The sequence below is a fragment of the Alexandromys fortis genome, unplaced genomic scaffold (assembly GCF_014885135.2).
Source record: "Alexandromys fortis isolate MF-2015 unplaced genomic scaffold, M_Fortis_MF-2015_v1.1 scaffold_197, whole genome shotgun sequence".
Classification (NCBI taxonomy): domain Eukaryota; kingdom Metazoa; phylum Chordata; class Mammalia; order Rodentia; family Cricetidae; genus Alexandromys; species Alexandromys fortis.
Window position 1 is genome coordinate 1,442,347 of NW_026068072.1, and position 9,209 is coordinate 1,451,555.

Genomic DNA, 9,209 nt, shown 5'->3' on the forward strand with positions numbered 1-9,209 from the left:
GGCTTGGTGATGAGCTGGGGAGAGAAGACTGAGTTCTTACAGGGGAGTAGGGTGGAGACTCATTCTGGAATCCGGTACACACCTGCCGGCAGCTGCCCTCTAGCCCTGAGTCTCGGAATAGGAAGAGGTCTGACCGATGGTTCTTCCCTTCCCAAGCCCAGTGAATGACGGCTAGAGGCAGGAACTGAGGCAGCCTGAAAGAAAACAAGTGTGAGCCCCCTGGTCCCGGTCCACTCTCACCACAAGGACCACCAGCTCCCCCACCTGCTGGAATCAGACGTCACTGGTTTCTTTCCTCTGGAGAGAGGGCTCAGTGGTTAAGAGCACTTGTCCTTGCAGAGGACCCAGGTTCAATTCCAGGCATCCACATGGTGGCTCACAACTGTTCATCACTCCAGTTCCAGGGAGTCCTGCAGAGAGTTAGGAAAATGCAAGGTTTTCCTCAAGGCCCTCATGTAGGGGCAGAGTTGATAACCATCTGGGGCTAGAGCCAGGCAGGGGCTTCAGCTTGACCCTGGGAGTTTAACTCTTGTTGGCATATGGGGCTACGGTATCAGCCCCGAGGCTGCTGTTGTGTGCTCGGTCTATAATATTCTTGAGATACCATGTTCTCTGTGTGCAACATTGCTGGGTTAGCTTCCTGCTGACTTCGTCCCATTGTCTGGCAGTTGCTGAGGCCTCTGTCCCACCTTTCCCCAGGAAATAGCATATGAGATGCTGTTCTCCTTAATAAACTTGCTTGCTTGAGCCATCAGTGTGTGTGAAAGGTCTCGATCCCAGACTTTATCTTCTCATCTCCTGCTACCTCCCACTTAGGACCCACCCTGTCCGTAAAGAGTGGCCCCCCTGCTCTCTTTTGACCTCCACAAGCACCAGGCACACGGGGTACACAGACATACGTGTGAGCAAAAACATTCATGCACATAGAGTTAAAAAAAAATCTCTGGTTTCTTCTCCACCAGTGGCCTTGTTATAAATCTCATTTTATTTCCCTAGTCTCTTCCTGGGTGTAAACAGATTTCTTCAAACAGTGTGTTCTACAACAAATGTCAGCTATGTGGAGGCTTTTATGGCCAGTCTGGGCCAGCTCTGCCTACGTGCTCTATACTCAATTGGCCCCACATCCCATCAGTACTGAGATGAGCCGTGCCCGCTCATGCTTTCAGTAGCTCAGCCTTCTCCTCGTATTTTGTCTGTGACAGATGTGTCTGCGTCAGCTGTGAGCAAATCCCCGGACACGGAAGGAAGGGCTTCTTTGGCTCACAGTTGCCCAGTGTGGTCCACCGGGCATCGAGTCATGCTACCTTCTAGTCAGGAAGCGCTGGTGCTCAATCCAGGTCCATTTCTCCCTTTTGTGACGTCTGTGGCTTTGTCTCCAAGCTGATTCTAGACCCCGACACGTTGACAACCAAGGATTTACCATCACACACTCATGTAAACTGGAGAAGCAGACAAAGAATATCAGTTTTTTGCTATAAAGACTTTCTGATTTTTTTGTTTGTTTATTTTTTAATTAATTAATTAATTAATTTATTTATTTATTTATTTTTTGAGAGAGTGTTTATCCTTATCCGTGTAGCCTTGGCTGTCCTGGAACTTGAACTCAGAGATGGCCTAACTCTGCCTCCCGGGTGCTGAGATTAAAGGCATTCACTCCTACTGCCTGGCTGATCTCAAAGGGGGATAGATGGAGTGAGGACATGCCCTGATAACCTCCCTCTTCCTAGCATCTGTCTTTGGAGTCAGTTTGCAGTGGACTGAGGACTAAGATTGTATCCATTAGAGCACACTAGGACACACGGACAGACATTCACTTCCACACTCAGAACGCCGAGTGAGCCCAGGAGTGCTTCCTTTCCGCCACACTGTCGCTCGCTTTCAGGGGACAAGGCTTTGTCGCCAAAGTGTGACTGTACTGGTCACAAGCTGACTCCCATCACAGAGAAGAGAAAAGGGCCAGTCAGGAAGCTCTCGATAGACCCCTCCTAGCATATCACTAATTAGAGTCAGTCCACGTGGCTGATGCTAAACCAATCACTGTCAGGGAAAGCTTTGACCAATCAGGACCCATATGAGGGGTCACATGTGAAAGGCTGACCATTCAGCCAAGACCAGGCTTCCATTCACAGGGAAGAAGAGAAGTAGGTCAGCCCTCATCACCCAGTGGCGTCCTTTAGAGAAGGGAGCAGGGCTCTGAAAACCGTGACCAGCCTTGCGAGGACACAGCTCTCAGATGCCAGCGAGGGAGACCCAGCTCCTAAAAATCGTTTGCTTCTCAGTTAGAAGGTTTTGATCCCTGACAGTAATGGGTCTCCTTCTTTATATTAAATAACGTATGATCTTTGTCAAAATATTAAGAATTTATGCAGGACTGGAGAGATGGCTCAGCAGTTAAGAGCACTTCCTGCTTTCCTAGAGACGGGTTAGGTACCCAGCACCCACAACCATTTGTAACTCCAGTTCCAAGGGATCTGGGGCTCTCTTCCGGCCTCCACTGCACACAAATGGTATACACACACACCGTACACACACACACGGTACACACACGTGGTACACACACAGTATACACACACATGGTACACACACACAGTATACACACACATGGTACACACACACACAGACAGACAAAACACTCACCCATACATAATAAAGATAAATAAATCTTTAAAAATTAAAATATATCTATAAGCAAAAACCTCAAAGCAAGATATCCCATCATCCCATGGGTGATCCCTATTACCATTTTCCCTGATGCTTTATAGTCCAGTCTACCTGTCTGTAGGATTTCATTATCTCTCTGGTTTAAAAAAAATGCATATAGATTGTGCAGGGCATTTGTAGTCATCTTTTAATCTGACCTCCAAACGTTCCCCTGCCCACCACTGATTGCATCCTAGCAGATGTAAAGGAATTACTAGTTTAATTAAACAGCATCCTATTGGTGGATATTTAGGCCTTTTGTTTTCTAGACAATTAGGTAGTGATGATTACACCAGCCAGTGTATCCCTACTGTGGTGCTGTGAGCTGCTGAAGCCCACACCCGTGTCCACGGCAGTTACGTGTGTCTCTTACTTCGTCAGTACCTGACAAGGCGGCTTTGGGAAGGAGGGGTTCATTTCAGTTCACGGTTGCAAGGTATGGTCCATTGTGGTGGGAAGGCTCAGCGGTGCGGGCGTGACTGAGGCAGCTGATCTGGCTGCATCCTGTGACCAGGAAGCAGAGGGGAAATGCTGATGCTCAGTTCACTTCCCCTGCTTCTCACTGAGCCCCATCCCGTGAGATCCCTGCTACCCACATTCAGCGTGGGTTTCCCCAAGGTTAAGACTCTCTTGAAACTTCCTCAAAGACACACCCAGAGTCTCCTGGAGATTCCAAATCCAGTCAAGTGGGAAACAAAGACACCGGCAGGTCCAGGTCACCTAGCTTTCTTTGACGCCAGAGATGCCAGCCAGCCTTGTCTCTGGGGCCCAGCTCCACTCTCAAGAGGGGGCAGGCTGAAGAGCTCTTTGGAAGCTTTCATAGGTAAGCGACTTGGAAATGGGGGAGGGGGAGGGCTGCCAAGGAGGAACTGAGCACACAGTGGTCCACTGGATAAGCCAAGCAACTGCCCAAGCCCAGCTCTACCTGTAAGACTGGGAATCCAAAATGCCTTGTAGGACTGTGTGCACATTCAGCAAAAACAAACCCCGGGTAGCATCTGCTGGATTGTGTGCTTGGGAGCTTGCCTGCTTGAGGAATCCCTGCCAGTGTCATAGAGGGAAGCAGACCACAGAAAGAGATGAGAATGAAAACCTGGGTCAGTCTTTGGGGAGTCTAATAACAGGCAGTTTATTCTCAATGTATTTAAGCCCAGTATAATTTGAAAAAAAGTTTCCTGGTGTAATACAATCCCTATTGCACAAGGAATCGTAATTACATTGAAACTCAACTCGGTACAAGTCATTTCTCCCAAAAAGATGGGTCCTAGAGATACCTGTACCAGATTAAGGGCCTAAGGGTCTGGCCTGGTCTAGGTCATACAGATAGCACAGAGGTCATTTGGGCTACTGGCCATCTCTGGTTATTTAGATTACTAGCGGCCTTGGTCCTGGTGGTAAGAGCTTGGTGTAGCTTGACTTAAAGATAACACAGATCACCAGGCTGTTAATCACTTCCAGATCTCAGCTTTCTAGATGGAAGAACAGGTTTTTCCAACTTTCTCATAGGAAAATGTGTTTTTCACATTCCAGATTTCTCTGGAGATCTGTGACCGCAAGGATCTTCGTGCTCTGTTCGCAACACTTGTTCTTGTTGTACCGGCTTCTGCTGTGCTATCTCTGGGGCCACTCCTAATCCAAGCCATTGATTTGGGAAGCTGTGTGCATCTGCTTACATCTGTGTTAAGCTTTCCAGGAGTGTTAAGCTTTGTCAGTGTGGTGAGAGAAGAAAATGTAATGTCTCTGTCTATAGTTGACCCAGAATATTGCGAGGAAACCTCAGGCTCGTCACAGGTTCAGTGGGGGCCTACCCCAAACATACGTTGACATCCTTAGTCTCAGCAGCTCGGCATCTCTCTGCAGATGGTTTTTTTTTTTTTATAGAAATTGGCAAGCTAAAGGAAGTCCTTAGGGGTGGCCGAATCCAGTATGACTAATGCCCTATGCGAAGGGACTAATGCAGGTCCAAAGGGAAGATGAGGCAGAGGAAACCAGAGGCCATTTACCTGCAGGCAGGGAGAGAAGAGACACCTCACAATCTGAAGAAGGAAAAAATCCTGCAGATGTGAGCTTCTGGCCTCCTGCGCTATGAGCACAGCCCGCATTGCCCACGGCCCATGGTATCTTCTTGAGCTCTGTCATCAGACCCAGCAAGGACTCCTGCCCAGTTGTAAAATTCCAGTTTGAGTGACATCTGATGTGCCTCAAGAGCTTCCTCTGGATGATCACACTCAGTCCTTCCCTCTGGGCTGTCACGTCCCCTCCCTGTTTTCTGTGGGCGAAGAGGGTGCGGTAGGGACAGTGTGACTCCTAGGGAAGCATGCGAGCTGAGCATTTTCTCTCCTGGGTGTGTTGCGCATCACCTTTGGGCACATGAGAGTTCGTAGAAGGAGCCTGTTCTGACATGGCAGACTGGGGTCCCCCAGATGTGAGTTTTAGCACCTCAGCCTCACACCCCATGTAGCTTTTGTTAGACTACTGCTCACAGGTCTGCTGGGATTTTCCCAGCCTTCCCCAGGGCTGTCTTGCTGAATTCCAGAGAACCTTCCTGCTCTTGGAGGACCCCAGCCCAGGCTCGAGGGCTCTCTCCTGCTCTCCTTCCCCTTTCAGTTCTCCTCTTGTGATGCTCCGTCGACATCGACAGCTTGATGGGATCTCAAGTCAGGCACCATGGAGACTTACTTCTGGGTCCAGTCTAGAGATTGCTTCCAGAAAGGTTGAACTGGAGAGGAAGACACACCCTGACTGTGGGCAGCACCACTCCACGGGCTGAAGTTCTGGTTGAGTAAAAAAATGAAAAACTGAGCCAAGCTCCTGCCTTCCTCGCTCACTTTCTGCTTCCTGACTGTAGATACAGCAAGACAGGCTCTTGGCACTGTAATTTCTTCACCACAATGGACTGTACCCTAAAACTGTGAAGCAGAATAAACAAACCCTTCCTTATGGTGTTTTTATGCCATAGTAAAAGGAAAAGCAACAGGCTTCTAATACACCCAGATGAGCCTGGAGAAATAGAGCCAAGGTGGTGTCCCTGATCTGGAAGAATCCGGGGCTGGGCTTTTCTAGGCTTATCTTTCATGTGTTAAAAATAATAAAAAATGTCTGGGTTGCAGCTCAGTGGTAGAGCACTTGGATAGCAGCCACGAAGCCCTGGGTTTTACCCCAGCACCGTAAAACAGGTGAATAAAAGCAGAAGTTGGGGAATCCTTCAAGGCAGGAGAGCATCACTGCACTTCGAATGTGGCAAATGTGGCATGTTCCCCGTGAGCATCTGGCTCCCAGCTGTCAGTGCAGTTTGGGGCGGGGAGGGGGATGGTGCTTAGGGTGGACTCCTGAGGGTCATTGTCGCTGGTATCTCTCACACACTCCCTGCTTTCTGGCCCCAGCCATGCACATGGGCTCCTTGGCAATGACCTCAACTCCCTCCCCACTTTGAAGGACCCAGCCCTCAGACTGTGAGCCTGAGCAATCCTTTTGACCCTCAACTGTCCCATCAGGGACTGCAGCCACAGAGATGCTAAAGTAACAAACATACCTGCAGCAGGTTCCACCTCTTAATGCTGTCATATTTGAGGTTAAGATCGATCACGAACCATGTAGGAGACACAGCCCCAGGGGTCCTAACGGCAGAATGAAAGAGCCTTAGTGGTCCTTAGGACAAGTCTTCTGTCATCATCCATACATTCCCCAGAGTGCACAGACGGTAGAACCAGCCCTAACAAGGCGTCTGGTGACATGCAGTTTAATTCAGGGCCAACTGCAGATGGCAGCAACAAAGGGGAGAGAGGTCTCCTCCCTAGATGGTTTCTTTGCCGCTCCTCTCAGGCTCCTGAGTGCAGTCACGCTCGGTTTTCTGCTATTCACAGGGAACTACACAGATTTCTAGAAACCTGGAGATGTGCGGTGGCTGGCAAAGATGGACGCAAAGGGTGGAGTGGTGGTGTGCTGGGTTCTTAATGCGCGTGGAATGGGATTAGCGCTGCCTGGAATCTGGGCTCCTGCTGCTGCTCCTGGGTGCCTTGCCTGAGGGTTGCCAGAAATTAGGAACCCATCCTCTAGGCCTTCGGAGTGTTGAGAAAGATGCCCTGGCTAGCTTCCACTGCATGGGTCCCAGGCAGGGAGTGGGGGTGGGAGTGGGTGTGGGTACTGACTAGTGTCTCTGCATGCTGCTTCCTGGACCACACTGGGCCTCACAGGCCTACCCTTAGTCCACTCCAGGCTTCAGTGGTGAAATGGAAGCCAAGTGCCTTACGAGAGCGCAGAGCCCCAGCTGATGAAGTCAAGTGCTTAGAGGGGGCCAACCTCATGCCCAACAACACAGACAAGGGTCACTGCCACCTCTGCGAGATCACCGGCTCCTCTCTTGCCTCCACCTTCTGCATGGAAAAGGGGAGACAGTGAGGTCACCATGGTGCAGCACTTATGCAGGCCTACTGTGCGCAGAGACTGGAACCAACTCTCCTCATGCTGGGAGGCAGAACTTGACAGGAAGGGACCAGAGCCTCGCCCTCGCCCTCGGTTCACATGGTCTTACCACCCTCTTTCCACTCTGACACTACAAGGTTTCAGGTGACTGCTTCCCCTCACAGAGCCTTGGTGCAGCTTGGTGGAGCCGACGATGTGGGGCTGGGGTGTCTGAGAAGTCAGAGTGCTTGCTGGCATGCTCAGCCCCAGGTTCCATGACTAGCACACACAAACAGGGGTGGCCATGCATGCCTTCAATCCTAGAGCTTGGGAGATGATCAGGGTCATTCTTGGTTTACATAGAGAGTCTTGGGCTAGCCCAGCCTGGGTTACGAGAGACCCTATCACAAAAAAAAAAAAAAAAAAAAAAAAAAAAAAAAAACAGAACAAAAATCGCACTACACTAAGGCCCCTTGGTCAGGGTCCCCGGCATGTTCCTCCAGTCCTCACCTCCCTTCCCTCGATCTGTTCCATTCCACCAGAGTCTGCTTCCAGCAGTTGCCTGTAATTAGATTAAGTAGAATGGAATCACAGATGCCTTTTGGTTCAGAGACTACTGGGTAATTTGTTTGTTTTTTAACAAACCAAAATAAAGAATTGATATGCACAAACAAGCCCATTTTAATGGGATTAAGGGGAGGGTTTGGACTTTAAAGCACAAAGGGTCTGAAGAAGGAAGGGCTACTGGAGACTCCGGCCTTTCCTTGTGCACCTCGCTCCCATCCTCCTGCACCCAGCCCCAGCTTCCTGCTGAGCACATTACAGGCTGTGTTCCCTAGGAGTCTTGGAAGGACGTGAGCTAGCAGTTTCCCTCAAACATCTCCTTCCCCAATTGCTTCGTTCTCTGCCACTTGATAAATGGCTCAACCACTGGCTTTGGACTCAGACTGAAGGTCTGTGTCCTGGCCCCACCTCCTTCCAGTTCTCAAAAAATCTACTCCAGCCGCTGTACTTCAGTGCCCTTTGTGGTGGAAGGAGGTGACAGTAGGGTCTGTGTGGGAATGCCTGTTGCCCACCGCTGTGGCAAATCACCCCCCACTTCACAGGTTCGCCACAGCGGTGGCCTTAGGACAATGGAGGAAGGGCAGAGGGAGGGAGGGCAGAAGTGAAATGCTAGCTGGAGGGAGACCTGGTGCACTGAAGAGGCTGACCCCAGCAGGTGTGACCTACACTCTCTTTCGTGGTGGGGGAGGTGTCAGTCCAGCCTCCAGCCTGAGGGACTAGGGATGGAATTTTGGAGTTGATGGTGTTAATCCCAAAGATGGGTGGGAAAAGACCAGATCATCGTGGCCAAATTCATTTAAAGCAAGCAATTAATTAGAGCAAACTTTTTAATTTAATTTAATTTTTTTTTTCCAAGACAGGATTTCCCTGTAGTTTTAGAGCCTGTCCTGGAACTAGCTCTTGTAGACCAGGCTGGCTTCGAACTCACAGAGATCCGCCTGCCTCTGCCTCCTAAGTGCTGGGGTTAAAGGCGTGTGCCACCACCGCCCGGCTTCAGTGCAAGCTTTTTTTATTCATGTACATGGACTGCCTCCCCCTAAGACGGGGTTGGAGAGGTCGACACTGGGTGTGAGGAAGACAAGGCTTTTATAGCTCAGGGGTAGGGGGTTTCCGAATGGGGGAAATGGGCAGGGTTACAGGAGCAGCACGTAACAGGTAGTCAAAACAAGGTCATCACAGAAGATAGTCATAGGGGCTCATGTAACCTTTTCAAACAAAGGTTTACAAGATGGGTATAAGCAACTCGATGAAAACAAGACACGGTGGCCATTCCTGTAACCGGCAGCACAGAACCATTAGTAGTTAAGGTTCTAAGTGGGGCTAGCCCAATCCTCAGGAGACAGATATCATCAGAAACAGGACTGAACCTAGCTTGTCTTTACTACAAGATGGCTTTTAAACCTGAGATGAAGACAGGCTGGTTCTTCAATGGGATGGGCCTTGGAGTTTGAATAGGAGGGGCCACAGCTGCTCCTCCTTAAGTATAATCCAAAGAGGTCCTCCTTCTTCCCTTCCCTGTCCCTCCCTCCCTCCCTCCCTCCCTC